The sequence below is a fragment of the Pongo abelii genome, chromosome 7, assembly GCF_028885655.2.
Source record: "Pongo abelii isolate AG06213 chromosome 7, NHGRI_mPonAbe1-v2.0_pri, whole genome shotgun sequence".
In the NCBI taxonomy this organism is placed as follows: domain Eukaryota; kingdom Metazoa; phylum Chordata; class Mammalia; order Primates; family Hominidae; genus Pongo; species Pongo abelii.
In genome coordinates this window covers 106296385-106318535 of record NC_071992.2, presented here as the reverse complement: position 1 = coordinate 106318535, position 22151 = coordinate 106296385, and the positions used below count along the sequence as shown (strand labels likewise).

The 22151-nt window shown below is 37.2% G+C and overlaps 1 protein-coding gene across 1 annotated transcript in view; it reads left to right on the top strand.

Annotated features, from left to right (window-relative positions):
- TMEM64 (transmembrane protein 64) overlaps positions 1-22151 on the top strand; it is a 296234-nt gene that overhangs the window by 213165 nt on the left and 60918 nt on the right. The gene's annotated exons all lie outside the window — the stretch shown is intronic.

Here is a 22151-nt window from a genome sequence, read left to right as displayed (position 1 = left end):
GTATGTTATGTAACTTATTTGAAGCTGGGTTCTCATTTGTAAAATGAAAATATTTATCTTGCAGGGTTCTTGTGAGAATTCAGCGTGGTAATACATGGAAATAACAGATTCTCAATAAATGATACCTCTGCTGCAGAGGCTTAATTTTCTTTCCTTCGCCTTATAAAACATTATTCTCCATCAGGGTGAGAATCACACAAGAGAGAGAAGAAAGTTTAGCATAGTATGCATGCTAATTGCAGCTTAGATACAGCATATTTTCTTTACTTTCCTGAGATTTCCTGAAAACAAATGACATTATTCCCTATCCCTTGCTGATTAGTCATTCACTGTTGAGAACAGTCATGTTGCTATGTAATAACATCAAATAGCCAATTGTCTAGTTGGAAGCTAAGAGATTTATGCCTTAGTGAAGCTGGCAGACAAGCTCATAATTTTCCATTTCCTCTGAGGGTTTTTTTCATTTTCTTTGATTATGAGGCAGAAGCAGAATATTTTCAACATTAGATCGTTTTACACATGTTAACTTATTTAAACACCACTAAGGCTTTTTGGAGAAACTGAAATTTGTTTCTCTGCTTTCAATTAACCATGGTGAGATTTTCCTGAGACTGTCAACTGACAGTTCACTGGTATCTCTTGGTTCCAGTTAAAATCAGACACTATTTTGACAAAGGTCACAGTTGAATACTTTCTTTGTCTACCTCCCATTTAGATATATAACTCTATGCGTAGAGTTTGTGTTCAATTTGTATTTGTTGAGTAAGTACAAAAATGCAAGACCATCCTAAAGATAGACATCTGGGTCATCAGCTGTGTGTGCTTGGGATTATGTGCCGGTTGCCTATTTTCCTATCTCTACCTTTATTAGATCAAGATCTTCTTGATGGAGGGGACCATCTCCAGTATTAGTACAGATAGAAGGCAGATTAAAAAGCTGTTGGAAACAAAAATGTATCATAATATCTATGGCATTTTGCATCTGCATTGTTTTCTGGAGGTGTCGTGTGATTTTAGCATTCTTAGTGGGTTGGATAGGGTAGACCGTGGTAAAGGGACAAATTCAGAGAATGTGGTCAGTGGAATGAAGAGGAGCCATGCTAAGGACAGTCTTGGTGCACATTGGAACCTGGAGATGAAGTGTCTTCTCTCCAGGCTCCGCATTCCCTGCCAACGGTGTGACTCTGTGACTCTTGACATCTTAACAGGGCCTTGCCAGGAAGATAAGTAGAAAACAGATTGGGAGAGAACCCACAGTCTGTTTCCTCCTGCCCCACAGTCCATTCCTTTTGTTTATATTCAGAAAAACTGAAGAAACATCCAGGTAAATGTGGGGCCTGAAACTTATGTAATTTGGGAGTAGGCCCTTTAAGGAAAAAAATACAAAATTATATATACAAAATTAAGTATCAAAGTTATTATCTATTAATGATAAAAAAGAATTCATTAAAATTACAAACTTTAAAAAACTGACTAAAACAACAAACATCAGAACATCCAGAAAAATAATGCAATATTTTAATTAGTTAGTGACAACTTAGTTGAACAGAAATAACTGCCAACTCAACCAGTATATCCCATGAAATCCAAACTAAATGTATCCAGGATTCAGTTTCCCCTTAGCCAGTTTTCAGAAATGCCTCCAGCTAATCCACTATGACAGGATAACAGGAAAAATAATGACAGAAGAGAAGCTGGAGTGAAAGAGACCACTGTGGTTAAAATACTGTGCTTTTTCAAAATTTACAATATCACAGGACTGTGATTACACTGGTAGGTCCCTTCTGGGACTTTGGAAGAGACTGCACATCTGAGGGGCTCTGAAATTTCAGCTCCACCAGCTTCACAGTAAGTCTTCCTTAGAGGGAAACCCAGGTGACAGTTTTTCATCTGCCTAATAACAGGGGTCACTACCTAAGACCTCTCAGCATCTCATATAGCATTTAGTCAAATGAAAAGCTCAAAAGCCTTCTTGGTCTACTATAAATATTGCTAGCTTTAGTTCCATTTAGAAGTTCTACAGTATGCATACATTTATTTATTTAAAATGCCAATAAGTACATGTAAAGTGTGTACATATATACACACTTTATATCTACACACACTTTATATATATACACACACTATATATATATATACACACAACATATATATATATACACACACCATATATATATATATCAAGCATTCATACATTTGAGGCAATGGTGAAAATAATAGAGAATCTTAGCCCTCAAAGGCTTACTGTTGATGGAGGATTACAAATAAGTAAATATCACAATACAAAGTGATTAAGGGATATTACAAGAAAAGTACTGCACGGCAACCTGCTGGAGGGATACAACTCCTCCACAAAGTCAAAGCCAAGACTTGAAGGATGAATTAGGAGTTTCCCAATGAAGGTGGGAAGGAAATGGCAATAATGTAAAACTCCTGATAGAAAGAACTGGATGTAACAGAGTTCATGGCATGACTAAAAAATTGGAAAAAAAATTAGATGACTAAATTGTGCTATGAGATGCAGGAATGGTATTCAAGGGCATAGGTTTTGGGGAGGAGATGAGAGTGGGAAGGGTTATAGGTATAACATCAGGCAGTAACTTATGGGCCATATGAATGGGTGGGCTTTCCCTCAAGAATATTGGGGAAATCACTGAAGAGTTTTAAGCAGGGAGAGTCCTAATAAAAGCTGTATTCTTTAGTATTATTTTTCTTAAAAATCCCACTCCCAAATTATATATTTTTAAAAAGGTGGCTCTGACTGTACTGTGAAGAATGGTTTGAGTGGGATTTGATTAAAACCAATAGAGAGCAGTTAGGCGCCTTTTTTAGTAATCTAGGCAAGAGTTAATAGGGGGTAAATTCAAGTGATAGGATATATCACAATAGAACTTAGGAACTTAGGATGAAGGTAAGAGAGAAAAAAAAAGAACAAGAGGCAAGTGCTTTGCCTGATAATAGGATGCCATTCACAGAATAAGAAAACAGACCAATTTTTGACATCTTGAGTTTGAAGTGCTAAAAGATTTCAAAAGATAAAATCCAGGAGGCAGATGGATAAAGGTGGCCAGAGCTTCTAAACAGATATGTGGCTTGCTTTAGAGATGTGTAAGTCCTTACTACAGAGGAATTTGAATTAATTATTTCTGGCAAAATCATGGAGTGGGATGGAAGTGTGTGATTCAAACCTGGTCTTGGTTCATGTTGGGTCTCACTCATCAGGTCCTTGTTCACATTGAGTTACACTAGACTGCAAACTCTATAATGGAAAGGGCCAAATTTGCCTTGTTCATTGTTGTATGCCCAGTGCTGAGAATGGTGCCAGCTACATGGTGGATACTGAACAAACATTTGTTAAATGAAAGAATGAGTAGCATCAGTTAAAGAGCAAGCAGTAGAAGAATTCATAAAAGAGATTGAATTGCAAAAAAAAAAAATAGTAAAAGTATCAGAATTTTTTAGTGTCATGAATTCCACGAAAAGAGAGGGTTTAAAGGAAGGAATGGTCAACTAAGTCACCTGTAATAGGTCAAATATGAAAATGTCTAAAACGCATAAACTAGATTTAGCAAGAATGAAGGTTGTTGCTTACCTTGACATAAATTTCAGCCTAGATATTTGGTTATGCTGTTTCAATTGCACATGTTAGAGAGACACAAACTATCACCTCTTTTGGAGGCTTCTCCCATCTTTGGGATCTAATCAAGTTTCTGAGGAGGTTTGGCACTTGGGAATGTTGCAACAGGGTGGTTTTCACCCATTGATACATACAGGATGCTTCTAACTTAGACATCCCCTGTTTGCACTTTCAGGGGCTCTTAAGTTCTGAGGCTCCCACTCGACTTCTATGCCACACTTTGGACACAAGCATCCATGGTCCCAATGGCTAGATACACAAGGAAGACATTTCTTTCTGGGGCCTCCTAAAGAGCAAGGGCTTCTACCTTTGTCCTCTTGATCTACTGCCCTCACCGGGAAGTGCCACATCTATGAGGCTACTTGCCCTTCTTCTCTCCTACCCTCAACCCGTATGCATCCTTCAACAGGGAGAGGGAATGACAGGGCAAGCATAACAATTCTTCTCTCTCCTTTCCCATATATTTTATCTACAGTCTAAACATCTTTTTTTCACAATGAAATTAAAGAGAAGACTCAAAGTCACACTCTAATTTCTCCCTGGTCAATCATTCTCTTGAGAAAATGATCAAAAAGACAACTACCTGCTTAAATAGAGAGAAAGAGATGTGTGAAATATTGTGAGTAATTATTTGATATTAATAACTTAAACATACTTCCATTCATATAAGGACAATATTTTTTCCAGAAGCATGACTATAAAAGAAAGGAGCATGGAAGCTGGAGGCAGATGTGGGTTTGAGTGGGGGTTTCGTTTTGTAAGAAGAAAACGACTTAAGCATATTTAAATAATAGTGGGAAGAGGACAATAGAAAGAGAGAAGTAGAAATAGCAAGAAGGAGGGATTTATCAATAGAGCGAGGTCCCTGTGAGAGTTACAGGTGCTGGGACCCAGATCACTGCGGAGTCCAATAATCTTAGACTGAAAGAGGAATGTCTCTTACAGTCCAGAATGAAGGAGGGAGGGTGGTTTTTATAGGCTCCTCAGTGGGAAATAGAGGGATATCCATTGCAGCAGCATCTAGTTTCTCAGTGAAGTAGAAGGCAAAGCAGCACACAGGGGTCTAGGTTTGAGGAGAATGGAGCTTTGGGAGAATAAATAAATCCTGAGTGTTGAGGGCCCATTTTGGGTCACTGACTGTAGTTTTAATCATACTCATCTCAATGGTTCTATAATTTTCTTTAGCAGGACTTGGCAATACAGATTTAGACAAAGAGCAGGCAAACATTAAGGTTGAGCCTAGTTTGGAGTTTTGCTAAGAAAGTATAATGGATGAGCAGAAGAGTTTTCTCAACTTGTTTATTAAAAATAAGAATAATGGGTAGAGTGGCTTTCTTTATTTGCTTAGAAATAGTTCACCATCCTGCCCAAGTCCAATGTCTTCCATTTTTCTCTTGAATTTGACATCATAAAATTATATTTTTAATAGTTCCCCTTAAGCCTAATGGCCCAAAAGAATTGTAGCAGCTGTGAAGCAAATTTAATTAACTGAAGTCTGATTTAGTGAGGCATATGCAGTGGAAACAACTAAGGAGTCTCTGGGAATCAACAGACAAGTTGAATTTATGTTCATTAAAAGGGAAAAAGAATGTTTACAAAAGTTTCAGTAGCAGTAGAGAGACTGTGAGCAAACCATGTCTTGTGTTTTCTTACAAATGAGATGACATTTTGGTAATTTGTAATGTAAGCTATACATTCTAGAGGGATGTGTCATCACTTGACACAAAAGTCAACTCTCATTAGTACATTTGTGCTTCAAGTTGGGTGCGTTTTCTATTTGTGTAGACAGTTCTAACTCAATGCAATTATTTTTTAAAGTAAATACGTAAGTATTAAGTAATGAAGATATTCTTACTCTAAAACATTCAGTGATATAGAAGTATACAAAGTGAATATTTTTTCTCCTCCCTTCTCCAATCTTACCCTCCAACTCCTCCAGAAGTAAAACTGGTGTGAGACCTACCTAAATTTGTAAGTTTTCGCTAATCAAAATATTGGAAATTTGTGTTCTAAAAGTGTCAGCCCAATTTATATAACCACAGAGAATATGAAATTTGCCCATACTTCAATTTTGAATGTTATCTGTTGACTTTTAATATTATTTTTGTCAATCTAAGGAGAAAAAATTGTTTGCATATTAATTTGCCCTTCCTTGAACACTAATGAGACTGATCATTTTTCACTTTTTTATGTACATTTATATTTCTTCTGCATATAATTTTTATTCACAGTCTTTGTCAATTTTTTCAATTATATTGTCTTTTTCCTAAACGCTTATAAAACATTATATGCTGTGAATATGTATCTTCACCTTTTAAACAGATAACAATAAATACAGCTATGTTGCTGTTTTGCTCCATGTGTTGCTTTATTTTTTACTTTGTTTATGGTATCACTCATAGATCAGCAGCTTTTAATTTTAATGTAGTAAAAGCTCAGTCTTTTCCTTTATGTCTTTAGGTTGTAAATCTCATATAGTAAGGACTTTCCAACTACCAAAATTACAAAACTTGTCCCCTATATTTCTTTCTAATATTTAACCTTTTAATGTGTCTGCAATTTATTTTTGTACATGATGTTATTTAAAAACCATTTTTTCCCTTGCTTTGGTTGCCAATCATCTCTGTGCCATTTGTTGAAAGCTCTATCTTTTGCTCACTGATAGAACAAATTTTCTTTACCATAAACTAAATATCACATACAAATGAATATTTTTATGACTCTCTTGTGTTCTACTAATCTGTCTGTTTCTAAAATAATACTTTAATGATTTAATCTTTCTAGCTTTATAATATGTTTTCATATTGGGTAGAAATCATTCCTTATTTTATCCCAAAAAGTTTTCTATTTCTGTGTATTTTTCTCAGATGACCTTTAGAATTATCTAAAGTTCTATTGATAAATCCTCTTGCAATTTTTATTACAACTTATTAAATATATAGATAATCTATAAATATATAGGTGCTAATGTATAATGTTAAATAGTAAATCTTACCTTTTATAAACACACGATATTTCTCCATTTACTCAGGTATTATCTTTGTTCAGTAAAGTTTTATAGCTTTACTCATAAAGGTTCTGAAAATTTCTTATTAAGTTTATCTCTACTTATTTTGAATTCATTGTTATTATAAATATTTTGATTGACCATTGCTGGTGAAATTTAACCATTCTTATTTATATCTGCTTTTCTTGTTGAACTCTCTTATTAGGTGTGAAAGCTTCTCAGTTGATTCTCTTTTGATTTCTAAGTAGGCAATCATTATAGCTGCTAATAATGATTTATTTAGCCTTTATTTAATTTTCTTATTATATTGCATTATTAGGAGCCCTACTTGAATAGTAGTGGTAATAGCATAAATTCTTGTCTTATTCCTGATTGTATTAGGAATGTTTCCAATGTTGCAACATCATGATGCTTACTGTAGATTTATAGTAAATAGCCTTTTCAAGCTAAGAAAGTGTTTTTTTCCTTTGTTTGCTAAAATAGATTTTTAAAAATTAAGGCATGAGTATAAATTTCATTAAGTTATAGTTGCATTAATGAGTCTAGGGGATTGTCCTTAGAATGTTTCTAGGTAATTATATTTAAACTTTTTCTAAAGAATTGCACTTAGAATTTTTTCAAATGTTAAATAATTATTTCATTCTTGGAATCAGTTCATGTCTTTATGTTTTATATTTTTGATACCTTTGTATTCTATTTACTAACAATTTATTTAAGAATTTTCACCTCCGTTTATAAATGAGTTATAACATATGGGCTTTTTTTTTAGTGCTATTCTTGTATGGCTTAAATATTAGTATGATGCTAACCCTTTTGAGTGAATTAAAACATTATCCTGTTTTTTCTAAAGCTCTCTATGCTTTGGGATAGTGTATGAAGTATCAAAATTTATCATTCCTTGAAATCTATCCAGATCCTTTGCCTTCTTTTGAGAGCAGATCTTTTACCGATTTTTTAATTACCATAATTGTTACTAGTATATATATATTTTTAATTTATTATTATTATACTTTAAGTTTTAGGGTACATGTGCACAATGTGCAGGTTAGTTACATATGTATACATGTGCCATGCTGGTGTGCTGCACCCATTAACTCGTCGTTTAGCATTAGGTATATCTCCTAATGCTATCCCTCCCCCCTCCCCCCACCCCACAACAGTCCCCAGAGTGTGATGTTCCCCTTCCTGTGTCCATGTGTTCTCATTGTTCAATTCCCATCTATGAGTGAGAACATGCAGTGTTTGGTTTTTAGTATATTTTAATTTTCTATTCCTTTGTGATTCAAATTTAGCAATTCACACTTTCCTAGAAAATTGTCTGTCCAATCTATATTCCAATCAATTGTTTTAAACTATTATACTATTTTATTTTAAAATACCTTTCATGATTCCACCTATGTCATCTTTATCATTCCTAATATAGTTTGTTTGTATCACCTCTTTTGTCCTTAACCAAACATTGTGTCTATGTTGCATAGAATCTTCTGATTTTATTAAGTCTACTGTTTTGTTTTCTGCTTGTTGTTGCGTTTAGATTTTTAATTACTGTTCTTTGAAGGATTTTCTTTATTAATCATGTTTGGCTTCTTTACTTAAATATTTAGTTTATTCCTCATCTTTCTCCATATCATATAAGCAATGCAACAATGTTTTTAATATTATCTTGAGCACCAAGGCTGTAAATATTTCTCTGTTTTGGCTGTTTCAAACAAGTTTTGATATTGCAGATTATAAGCAATATCAGAGATATTGTGGGGTCAATTCCAGACCACCGCAATAAAGCAAATATTGCAATTAAGTAAGTCACACACTTTTATTTGTTTTCCAGTGCATATAAAAGTTATATTATACTATGCCGTAGTCTGTTAAGTATGCAATAGTATTATGTGTAAAAAATAATGTACATGCCTTAATTAAAAATACTTAATTGCTAAAAAATGCTAACAATCATCTAATCCTTCAGTGAGTCCTAATATTTTTGCTGGTAGAGAGTCTTGACTCCATGTTGTTGGCTGCATGTTGATGGCTGCTGACTGGGTCATAGTTGTTGAAAATTAGGGTGGCTGTGTCAGTTTCTTAAAACAAAATAACAATAAAGTTTGTTGTATTGGTTGTTTATTTTCTGAAAGAGTTCTCTGTAGGATGCAATTGTATATGATAGTATATTACCCACAGTAGCATGTCTTTCAAAATTGAAGTCAACACTCTCAAACCCTACCACCTTATCAAATACATTTACGTAAGCTTCTAAGTCTTTTGTTGTCACTTCAACAATGTTAACAGCCTCTTCACCAGGCTGAATCCATCTCAAAAAACACTTTCTTTCCTCATCCATAAGAAGCAACTCCTCATCTATTATAGTTCAATTCTGAGATTGCAGCAATTCAGTCATATCTTTAAGTTCTATTTTTAATTCTAGTTCTTTTGTTGTTCACCGGACATCTCTGCAGTTACTTCCTCTGCTGAAGTCTTGAATCTTTCAAAGTAATCCATGAGGTTTAGAGTCAGCTTCTTCTAAATTTCAATTAATGTGGATGTTTTGATCTTTTGCCATGAACCATGAATGTTTTTAATGATATCTAGAATGGTAAATCCTTTCCAGAAGTTCATTTCAATTTACTTTGTTCAGGTCCATCAGAGGAACCATAGTATGTAGCAGCTATAGCCTTACAAAATGTATTTCTTAAATAACAATGCTTGAATGTCAAGATTACTCCTTAATCCATGGGCTGCAGAATAGGTGTTGTGTTAGCAGGCATGAAAACATTGTTAACCTCCTTGTACGTCTCCATCAGTGCGCTTGAGTGACCAGGTGCAATGTCAATGAGCATTAATATTTTTAGAGGAATCTGTTCTTCTGAGTAGTGGATATCAATAGTGGGCTTAAAATATTCACCCAACAATGCTCTAAACAGTTGTGCTGTCATCCATTTGTAGCACAAGGGAGAGTAGATTTAGCATAATTCTTAAGGGACCTAGGATTTTTGGAATGGTAAAGGAGCACTGGCTTCAACTTAGTCACCAGCTGGATTAGCCCTTCACAAGAGAGTCATTGACTTTTCCTCTTTAGCTATGAAAGTTTTTTGTTTTGGGGGGGTTTGTTGTTGTTGCTGTTGTTGTTCTTTTTTTGAGACAGTCTTGCGCTTCCACCCAGGCTGGAAAGCAGTGGCATGATCATGGCTCACTGTAGCCTTGATCTCCTGGATTCAAGCGAGTCTCCTACCTCAGCCTCGCAAGTCTCAAGTAGCTGGGATTACAGGCACATGCCCCTACACCTGGCTAATTTTTATATTTTTGGTAGAGACTGGGTTTTGCCATGTTGCCTAGACTGGTCCTCAACTCCTGGGCTCAAGTGATCCTCCTGCCTTAGCCTCCCGAAGTGCTGAGATTATAGGTGTGATCCAACACACCTGACTCACTATGGGAGTTTTATATGGCTTCTTCTTCTAATACAGGATAAGGCTGTTTCATCTACATAAAAAATCTGTTGTTTAGCATAGCCGTGTTCATTAATGATTGTAGGTAGGTCTTCTGGATAACTTACTGCAGCTTCCCTATCAGCACATATGGCCTAACCTTGCACTTTTATGTTATGGAGATGGCTTTTTTCCTTAAACCTCATGAACCAAGCTCTGCTAGCTTTAAACTTTTCTTTGCAGCTTCCTCACCTCTCTCACTCTTCACAGAATTAAAGAGTTAGGTCCTTGCCCTGGATTAGACTTTGGCTTAAGTGAATGTTATGGCTGGTTTGACCTTCTATCCTGATCACGTGGACTTTCTCCATATCAGAAATAAGGTTGTTTTGCTCTCATTTGTATCATTTGTGAACACAAAATAACATTTTCAATTTCTCCCAAGAACCTTTCCTTTGCATTCACAACTTGGCTGTTAGGCACAAAAGGCCCAGCTTTCAGCTTATGTTGGCTTTTGACATTCCTTTCTCTCTAAACTTCATCATTTCTAGCTTTTGATTCAAAGTGAGAGACATGAAACTCTTCCTTTCCCTCAAACACTTAGAAGCCATTGTAGGGTTATTAATTGGCCTAACTTCAATATTGCTTTGTGGAAAATAGAGATGCCTAAAAAGAGAGAGAGAGAGATGGGAAATGACCAGTGAGTAGAGTAGTGAGAACACACCCAAAATATGTAAAGTTTGCCATGTATATGAGAGCACTTTGTGGTGCCCCAAAACAATTACAACAGTCACATTAAAGATTACTGATCATAGATCACCATTACAAATATAATAATAACAAAATTTTGAAATATTGTGAAAATTACCAAAATGTGACACAGAGACATGAAATGGGCACATGATATTGGATAAATGGCACTGATAGACTTGCTCAATGCAGGGTTGCCACAAAACTTTAATATGCTAAAAAATGCAATATCTGTGAAGCACAATAAAACAAGTCCCCCCCAAAATGAGGTATGGCTGTATTTCTAAAAGTTTTTAATTTCTGCTGTTAACTTCTTTAATATAAGTTACTAATGGGGTAATTTATTAGTATTATTTTATTTTAATTTTTACTTTTATTACACTGTGCCCGAAGAATATAACTGCTTGGGACTTATCGAGAAATTTTTTGTAGGTAATATAGTCAATTTTAAATGTTGACTGAGCAAAAATAATGTGTATTCTCTGAATGGCAGTTATACCAAATTTTGTGTTTACTATATATTCAGGTTTGTGAATGTGGATTGAGTGAAAATAGTGTGTATCCTCTGATATGTGGTATCTCAACACAGAGCAATCATTTGTGCTACTTAATTTGTTTTATATCAACTTGATCTGTTGATTTCTGAAGAACATATGTTAAAGACACATTAGATGATTGTCAATATGTGGATTTTTTATTTTAATCATATAAGTTTTTATTTTACATATTTTGAAACTATCATCATGATTTTAATAATATTCTTGATAAATTATACCCTTTTGTCAATACAAGATATCCTTCTTTGGTTCATAAAGTGCTTCATGCACTAAAGATTATCCGGTAATCAAATTCTGGTCCAAATCTCTGGTAACTTTTCCAAAGTCTCAGAGCTGGACCTGTTGCTGGACTTTCAACTCCATTCTTTTAACTTTAATTCCTGAGTTCTCTGCACAAGACAGTCCTCTGTTTATAAATAGGGGAAAGTTGAATGACTTTCCCAGGAAAAATTTTTTTTCTCTCCAGGCAGATATGGCAATTTTCATTTGTTCATTATAGTGTGTTGATATTTAAGACATCTTAGAAATATCAATTAACTCTGGCAACACACAGTAGTTTTCTGACAAGATGGAATGGAAACCAAAGAAAACAAAGCAGGAAAATAAATATAACCTAAGAAGAAAATAGAAGCAATGTTTTGTCATTCACTTTTCTTTCATAGTCTTTTGCAGGTGGAGCCTTCACAATACTAAAGAAATTTAAAAAAATACTTATTGCAAAGTCTAAAATGAGACTAATAATGTTGCATCTTATCCTTAATATTAAGACTCAACTTCTTTCAATTAATAATTTACATTGAAAATCCACACACCTTTAGATAATATATTAGGGAAGAAAGAATTAATAGTTTAAAGCTGTGCTTCCTTTTCTTCCTGACAAGTCTCCTTCCTTCTATACTCCTTGTAGCATAAACCAGAATCACCTAGAGAGCTCCTTAAAATGAAGATCACTGGATTCCATCCCCAGAGTTTTTGATCAGTGGATTTAGGGTGGGGCCTAAGAATTTGCATTTCTAAGAAGCTGCTAGGTAGTCCTGATGCTGCTGGCTTAGGATCCACACATTGAGAGCTACTGTTCTGAAGTAATAGCAGTTTTATTTGGGTATGTAACCATCAAAGACTTCCTTTCCCAGTGTCTCTTGCAACTGGGTATGCCATGTACCTGAGTCCCAGCCAACGCACTGTGAGTGAAACAGATGTTCTTTCAACATCTAGGTCACAATTAAAGGCAAGGCAGCATGCCCTCTCTTTCCCTTTCTGCCTTCCTGCAGCCATGGGGCTGAGCCATTTTTGACTCTGAAAAGGTAGGAAGTACCATGCTAATAACAGAGTCCTAACGCTGTGTTATCATTTTACCAGTACTGATCACAACCTAAACTGCTTTGGGAAATAATAATCTGTCTTTTCTAAGCCATTGCTATTTAGGATCTCTTATGACTGCAACCTAGACTAATCCTAACAAACAAACAAAGATTTTGGTGTTTTAGAATCTACTTTCAATACATCAGCCAGAGCGATTCTTTTAAACTGTAAATCAGATCTATGCGCTTCTCTATTTTAAAGATGGGCTCTCACTCCAGAATAAAAGCCAAAGTCATTACACTGGTCCAGGAAGTTCCATAACCATCAGCTACCCTTCATCTCCTACTTCTCCCACACTTGCTAACTCTATTCCAGCTACATGGTCTAGCTAGCTGTTCACAGCACATCCCACCAGCCACACTTCTGCACTCAACTTCCTCCTTCACCTCCTTCAGGTCTTGCAGCAGCACCTTTTCAGTAAGGCCTTCCCCACCTGATCTGAGAGACCAAAATAGATGCCCCTTTACAAACTAAGATGGACTTTAAGGTTAAAGAAACAAAATGTTACCTATGGGTCAGGGGTTTAGGGCCTCGCTGACATGGCAAATTTCTAAATCCCTACAAGAAAAACCACACTCTTGTTAAACTCCCTAACAATCGGAGCTATCAGGTATCTAACAAATTGTCAGAACTGATTTACAACCCAGATCACTCCAACTCTTATTGGACAAAGGACTAGACTTACATGTTTTTCTGATAAGCAACTGACCTCTAGACAGTTTTGGCCAGTTTATAAAGGCTACACACAAACCGTCTTTGTGTCCTATCTTTCACCTTTTGATGTAAAGAACCAAAGTCCACTTCACTTTAATGCTAAATCCCAAAATGAACCTGGGATGTATGTTACATATATCTTTATCCATTGCACATGTGCTCATACCTTCGTAAATTTGTATCGCTTTTAGCCCAAATGTACTGAATATGTATGACTCTATTGTCTAATACAGAGCTTCTGAGGCATAAAACCCAATCTGTCTTTCCCCACTTCAAAGAGAAAACACCTTGAGTACATTTTGGAGAATTTCTTTTCCTGGTTTGCAAGCTGATATCACAAATGAAGCTCTCTTTTTTACTATTTAGCCATCCTGGTGGTCTTTTGAATGATATCGAACTACCCCTATTTAAAATGATAATGATAATTGTTTTCTCTCCCCTGGTGCTGCCTATAATCCTTCCCTGGTCTATTTTTCTCCGTATCACCTGTCACCTTCTGAGACTATGTATGGTTTATTTATATTATTTAATGTCTAGAAAATATTCTACTTCTCTAGAATATAGCTCCTGGAGAGTGAGGACTTTTGCCTGTTTTGTTCACTGCTATGTCCCAGAACCTACTATATATAACCTGGAACATATGATGAGTGCTCAAATAATAATTAATAAATACATTCTGTAATTCAGGCATCAATGAATGAATAAAAATATAACAAGTGGGATTCAGCATTGCATGATAAGAAGCAATTTTACATGGAAACACAAAAGTCCTTGAATAATCAAAGCAATCCTGAGCAGAAAGAACAAAGCTGGAGCCATCACACTACCTGACTTCAAAATATACTACAGAGTTATAATAACCAAAACAGCATGGTACTGGCATAGAAATAAACAGGCACACAGACCAATGGAGCACAATTTTTAAAACTCAGAAATAAATCCATGCATTTTCAGCCAACTCATTTTTGACAAAGGTACCAAAAACATATATTAGGGAAAGGACACCCTTTTCAGTAAGTAGTGCTGGAAAAACTGGATATCCACATGCAAAAAGAATAAAAACTAGACTTCCATCTCTTACCATATGCAAAAACCAGGCCAGGCATGGTGATTCATACTTGTAATTCCAACACTTTGGGAGGCCTCGCTGGCATGGCAAATTTCTAAAATTAATTTTTACCATTCCTGACCCATCTCAAAGTTAGTTTTCCCAATATGGATTTCCAGAACAACCTCTATCAGGATCACCTGTTGTGCTTTAAAAATGTCATATTCCCATTTCTCCTAGATCTACTGAATGGGGGGCTCTGAAGGAGTGGAGCCTAGGAATCTGTATGTAATAAGTTTCCTCAGTTTTTATTATGCATTTTAATATTTGAGAATGATATATAAAGTCTTATCAAGTTTTTATTACTCACTCTTCAGACAATGTGGCTAAACAGGGTCACAATGCTGCAGGCATGAGTTACCTGAAGCAAAAGTTTCTCAGGGTGCTTTTGATTTCCTCACTAAGAAATGAAGACTCGAGCCTGAACTCAACTAAATCTGTATACCCCTCTGGAAAAACAGATACCAAGCATTACATGCTTATTTGCATAAAATATTACATTTAGATAAGCATAAAATTAAGATGATATCATTTAAGAACATACAGCTAGAACCAAGTTAACAAAAAAACTTCTATCTAAATAGATGCTGAAAAAGCGTTTGATAAAGTTTGACATACCTTCATGATTAAGAGGTCTCCACAAATTGGGTATAGGAGGAACATACCTCAAAATAATAAAGGTCATATATGATGAACCCACAGCTAACATCACACTGAATGGGGAAAAATTGATAGCATTTCTTCTAAGATCTGGAATAAGACAAGAATGCCCACTTTTTCCACTTTTATTCAGCATAGTATTTACTGGAAGTCCTAGTCAGAGCAATTAGGCAAGAGAAAACAATAAAAGGCATCCAAATTGGAAAGGAAGAAATCAAATTATTCCTATTCACAGATGACATGATTCTATATTTAGAAAACCCTAAAGAGTCCACACACAAAAACTGTTAGCACTGATAAAGTATTTAGTAAATTTGTGAGATACAAAATCAACATACAAAAATCAGGGTGGGCCTGATGGCTCATGCCTGTAATCCCAGCACTTTGAGAGGCCAAGGTAGGCAGATCACTTGAGCCCAGGAATTGGAGGCCAGATTGGGCAACATGGTGAAATTCCACCTTTACAAAAAATTTCAAAAATCAGCCAGGCATGGTGCCACACCCCTGTGGTTCCAGACACTTGAAAGGCTGAAGTGGGAGGATCACCTGAGCCTGGGAGGTCAAGGCTGCAGTGAGATGAGATCACACTACTGCATTCCAGCCTGAGCAATGGAGTGAGACCGTGTCTCAAAAAAATAAAAATTTAAAAAATTTAAAAAAAATCAGTAGCATTTCTATACACCAACAGCAAATGACCTGAAAAAGAAATTGAGAAAGGAATCTCATTTATGATAGCTATAAAAAGTTTAAAAAACTGGAAATACATTTAACCAAAGAAGTGAAAAAAAAATCCCTACAATTAAAACTATAAAACACTGGTGAAAGTAATTGAATAGAACACATCAAATAAATGGAAAGATATCCTATGCTCATGGATTAGTATTGTTAAAATGTCCTTACTACCCAAAGCAATCTATAGATTCACTGTAATCACCATCAAAATACCAATGACATTCTTCAAGAAAAAAGAAAAAAATGCTAAAATTTACATGGAACCGCAAAAGTCCTTGAATAATCAAAGCAATCCTGAGCAGAAAGAACAAAGCTGGAGCCATCACACTACCTGACTTCAAAATATACTACAAAGTTATAGTAACCAAAACAGCATGGTGCTGGCATAAAAACAGACAGACACACAGACCAATGGAACACAATTTTTAAAACTCAGAAATAAATCCATGCATTTTCAGCCAACTAATTTTTGACAAAGGTACCAAAAACATGTATTAGGGAAAGGACACCCTTTTCAGTAAATAGTGCTTCCATCTCTTACCACATGCAAAAATCAGATTAGGCATGGTGGTTCATACGTGTAATCCCAACACTTTGGGAGGCTGAGGTGGGAGAGGATTATTTGAGCCCAGGAATTTGAAAAACCAGCCTGGGCAATGTAGCAAGACCCTGTCTCAAGAAAAATTAAAATATTTTTAAAAAATCATTAAGCAGGAGAGATGGCACATTCGTGTAGTCCCAGCTACTCAAGAGGCTGAGGTGGGAGGATTGTATGAGCCCAGGAGGTCAAACTTGCAGTGAGCTGTGATAGCACCCCTGTACTCCATCCTGGGTGACAGAGTAAGAATCTACCTCTGAAGAAAACAAAATATATCAAATCAAAATGGATTAAGATTTAAAGGTAAGACCTAAAACTATGAAACTACTAGAGGAAAACACTGGAGAAACATTCTGGGACATTGGTCTGGGCAAAGATTTTTTTTAAAAAATAAGACCTCAAAAGCACAGGCAACAAAATCAAAAATAGACAAATGGGATTACATTGAGCTAAAAATCTTTTGCACAGCAAAGAAAACAATCAGCAGAGTGAAGAGACAACCTACAGAATTGGGGAGGGGGAGGAATATGCAAACTATCCATTTCACAAGGGATTACATAAAGACATCTAACAACTCAATAGCAAAAAGCCACAAATAATTTGATTTAAAACAGGGAAAATGATCTGAATAGACATTTCACAAGAGAAGACATACAAATGGCCAACAAGTGTAGGAAAAAATGTTCAACATCATTAATCGTCAGGGAAAAGAAAACCAAATCCTCAATGAGATATTATCTCACCTGTTAAATGGCTACTTTCAAAAAGACAAAAAGTAATAAATGATGGCAAGGATGTGGAGAAAGGGGACCACTCATACACTGTTGGTGGGAATATAAATTAGTATAGCCACTATGGAAAATAGTATGGAGGTTTCCCAAAAATCTGAAAACACGCCTACCATATGATCCAGCAATTCCACTGCTGGGTATATACCCATAAGAAAATGAGTCAGTACATCAAAGAGATTTGCATTCTCATGTTTATAACAGCAGTATTCACAATGGTCAAGATATAGAGTCAATCTAAATATCTGTCAATGGATGACTGGATAAAGAAAATGTGGTATGTATGTATACACAGTGGAATATCATTCCTCCACAAAAAAGGAATAAAATCTGTAATTCGCAGCAACATGAATGGAACTAGAGTCATTATGTTAAGTGAAATAATTCAGGCACAGAAAGACAAGTATCACAGGTTCTCACCCAAATATGGGAGGTAGAGAGTAGAATAATGTTTACTAGAGGCTGGGAAGGGTAGGGAGAAGGGAGGGATGAATAGAGATTGGTTAATGGAAACAAAAATATAGTCACATAGAAGAAATAAATTCTACCATTTGATAACACAGTAGGGTAACTATAGTCAACAATAATTTATTTTATATTTCAAAATAGCTAGAATAAATGATTTAGAATGTTTCCAACACAAAGAAATGATAAATGTTTGAGATGATGATATCCTAATAACCCTGATTTCATCATTACACATTGTATGAAAATGTGTCAAAACATCACATATATCCCTAAATAGATACAATGATTATGTATCAATAAAAATTAAAATTAGAAAAAAGCAGAAGAGGAAGGCAGAAGAGCCCTTCAGAAGTATGTGGAGGAGAAGGTGAAGCAGGAGAGATAAGGCAGAAAAAGAGAGCACAGAGAAGTGTTAGAAGAACTCTACCTACTATTTCTATGCAGGTAGACTCTAGTAGCTGGGAATGACCCCCAGGCAATAGCCAGCAAGGAAACAGGGACTTCAGTCCTTCCATTGCATAGAGCTGAATTCTGCCAATATGTTTTTCTTTTCTTTTTTTCTTTTTCTGAGATGGAGTCTCGCTCTGTCGCCCAGGCTGGAGTGCAGTGGCGCAATCTCAGCTCACTGCAAGCTCCGCCTCCCGGGTTCATGCCATTCTCCTGCCCCAGCCTCCCAAGTAGCTGGGACTACAGGCACCCGCCACCACACTGGGCTAATTTTTTTTATTTTTAGTAGAGACGGGGTTTCACTGTTAGCCAGGATGGTCTCCATCTCCTGACCTCACGAACCGCCCACCTCAGCCTCCCAAAGTGCTGGGATTACAGGCGTGAGCCACTGCGCCCGGCCTGATCCATGAAAATTGAAAGAGAATAAATGGGTGTTTTAAACAAAAGAAAATACAAATTCTTTATGTAAAAAGCAAAAAAAAAAAAAAAAAAAGCAGCATTTTAAATTTCATTTCTTCTCAGCAATCCCATAGACACTTCATCTATCCTGGCTGGTTACACTCCAGCTCTGATTGGGGAGCAGGTGTAGCAGGAGTTTCCATTCACCACCTGGTATAGATTTGTATTAGTTCTGTTGCCAAAGGCCTGGTATGCTCTCTGCTCACAATCTTCCTTTGACCACCCTCAATCATGTTGGCCAGTTCACATGACCTGTCCCTCTGAGTATCCAGATTCTAACTGGGGTTCTGAATTGAAGATATTGACTATTGTAGCTATAGTGTTACTTGATCTAATGTATCACTGGGGCCTGAAAACTCCTTGGTTTGCAGTGGAAACCTTGGACACAGCCACAGGCTCAGATCAGGAGCAAGATCACCAATATGTTCTTTGGTTCTCAGGCAACCTTCCCCAGAGCATCTGCTCAACAGCAAGGTCAGTTTCCCCAACCCTAATTCTACATGTTTCTGGCTTCTTCCCCTTTCATGCTAGAACAAACTCCTGGGATTCCATAGTCTTTCTGGCTGAATCCAGCTAAGTATGACATGTTTTGCTTACCAAGGGAATGCTTAGGGTTATTGACAAAGATACAACGTCAGAACCCGACCTCAAGTGAAATGAGTTAGAATGAAGAAAGCAGAACCAGGGGATTTAAGCAAACTAGGAACTCTTTTTAAAAGTAGTTGTGTATCTGAGTTCTACCCCAAAGGACAGTGCCTCTATTTGAGGGATGATTATGGAGAAATGTGAGTTGGAATAAAGACTCAAAAGAGCAAAGTCAGCTTATGCGGAAAGGGGGCAGCAAGATGCCAGTATCATTAGCTAAAAGACCAAGCTGATGTCAAAGCCAGGGTGTCTCCAAGGCCAGAGTGGCCTGGTTCTTGATAGTAATTGCTGGGATCAAAACATATAGTGTCAGACAGATGTAGAATCAGATATAAGTGGTGTTGTCTTAAGGATCCCAAGGATGGAAGTGTCACAGTGAGTAGAACTCAGGGTAACAAAGGTGAGAATAAGCTCAGTGACCCACAGGTAGGAAGTCCCAAGTTGGCATGGCAGCAGGCAGGTGAGATGGGATGCTTCATACCCCCTGGTCCCAGAGTGGAGTTTTGGGTACAACCCAATTTGAAATTTGAGGGATCCACATAGGAAGGTTTAGTCTACAAAAAGCAGCCCTTTTCTAATAACTATTGAAAAGTAAGACCTATAAAGACAAGCACAGGAATGCAAATCCATTCAACTGACGAGCATTTAACATGGTCAGCTTTATACATAATCCCAATTGGATTTTTTTTTGAGACAGAGTCTTGCTCTGTCTCTCAGGCTATAATACAGTGGTGCAATCTCCATTCACTGCAACCTAGGCATCCCTGGTTCAAGCAATTCTCCTGCCTCAGCCTCCCAAGCATCTGGGACTACAGGTGCCCACCACCACATCTGGCTAATTTTTATTTTTTTTAGTAGAGACAGGGTTTCACCATGTTGGCCAGGCTGGTCTCGAACTCCTGACCTCAAGTGATCCACCCACCTTGGTCTCCCAAAGTGCTGGGATTACAGGCATGAACCACAATGCCTGGCCCCAGCTGGAAATACTTACATAAATTTGTGGCACCCTATTGGGAACATTTGGATCACACTGGAGGACAAAGTTATCAGCATTATTTTTCCTAGAGCCTCTTCTTCTCCTCTGTAAAATGAATGTTTTTCACAAGTTTGCTATGAGTATCAAATGAAATATGTCTATGAAAATCCCTCTCATCCAGAGGTAGGTTATTTTCTTTATGATTTTTATATGTTATGGTTATGGATGGATGAGGAAGAAAACACGTGGACATCATGGAATGTTTGTTTTCAGAAATGTAAAGGAACAGTGGGGTGGAACTAAGCCAGCTGGACTAGAAAATTTATCCTGAGGCAATAGGTAATTTACAAAGCAATGCTGACCAATGTCAAAGATGGCAGCCAGGGCTAACATACATGGAAGTTGCCTCAAGCATAAGGACAAAGACCAAGGTAAGTCTATACATGGGAAAACCATCTGAGAGCCTGGAACTGGTGTCAGAAATAAATTTGAAAACGAACACAAGATGAGCCCTGGTCAAGACAGACCCTGAAAACATTTTGGGGGTATCGGGGACCATATTTTTGTGAGGCCAGCTCTGTGGTTTTGATAGGGACAGGAGGCAGGGAAATTCTGGGCAGAAGAGTGTGGGTCCCTGACATGGTCCCCACCCTCAAACTGAAAAGCCTGATACTGTGGCCCAAAGTGAGGACTTACATCCTTGTTTTCTTGCTCGAATGTTGCCTTTTCCAAAACCACCCATGGCCTGCCCTTCCCCGCATCCTGTGCCCATAAGAACCCCAGGTTCAGCTGATAGAGGAGAATCAGCTGGACATTGGAGACTATGGTTGGATGTCAGAAAGAAGTGGCTTGACATCAGAGGGACAGTCCCCAGCCGGACTCCAGGAGAAGATTTGCCTTCCCACTCTATCCATTTTTCAGCCCCCACCTTTTCACTGAGAGTCACTTTCATTGGCAATAAAATCCTCCACATTTACCACCTTCATCCCTCCTGGATGCCGGACAAGAACTTGGGTGTCACCTGTGTAGGTGCAAGAGGCTGTCACACTGACCCTCCACTGAGCTGTTAACAGTTAAGCCATCCACAGACAGCAAAACTAAACAGGCACTGTTACACTTCCTCTGGGGCTTCAGGGGTCGCAGGCACCCTCCTCTAGATGCTCCTAGATGCTGCTGAGGGACCACTACAGAGTTTGTTCTGGTGGGCACCCAAAAATGCTCACCCTAGCTCTTGCACCTGCTCACCTACGGGCCCCCTCCCACAAGGGGTAGAGCAGTGAGTGAGTGGAGTTCACCCCTGCCAGTGCCTGTGCACTCCAGTTCCCACCAGCAAAGGGGTCAGGGAAATATCCTGCTTCAGTTTGGGGCAGGTCTGCTGGATTTATGAGGCCTTAGACATTCAGACATGCTGTAATGAACATCATCCTGATTATTCCAAGCTGCTATTGGTTTATACTTGCTGTTCCAGTATAATAATTCTACTTTCAAATGGCTTCTGGGAAGTTGAGAATGTGTGGGAAAATTGAGACCAGATTTAGAAGAGAACGCCAGAAAAGATTGCAAAGGGAGCAAGAAGCACAGGTGAACCAGGAAAAACCCCCACCCATTCCATTGGATTTAAGAGATGTTGGATGATGTTTTAGTCCTCAATGATATTATCTGTCCTAGAGCTAGCATGTATTTTCCAGAGTGAGCAAATATTTTCTCCCCATACCCTGTGATGCTCTGCTTGGATCTGGAAATGTCCCAGTCAGTACCTAACAGGGGGCTAAAAGGTTTAAGAATAAACAGCAGTTTAATATAACTTTAAAAGTTAAAAGAGGTTTTCTG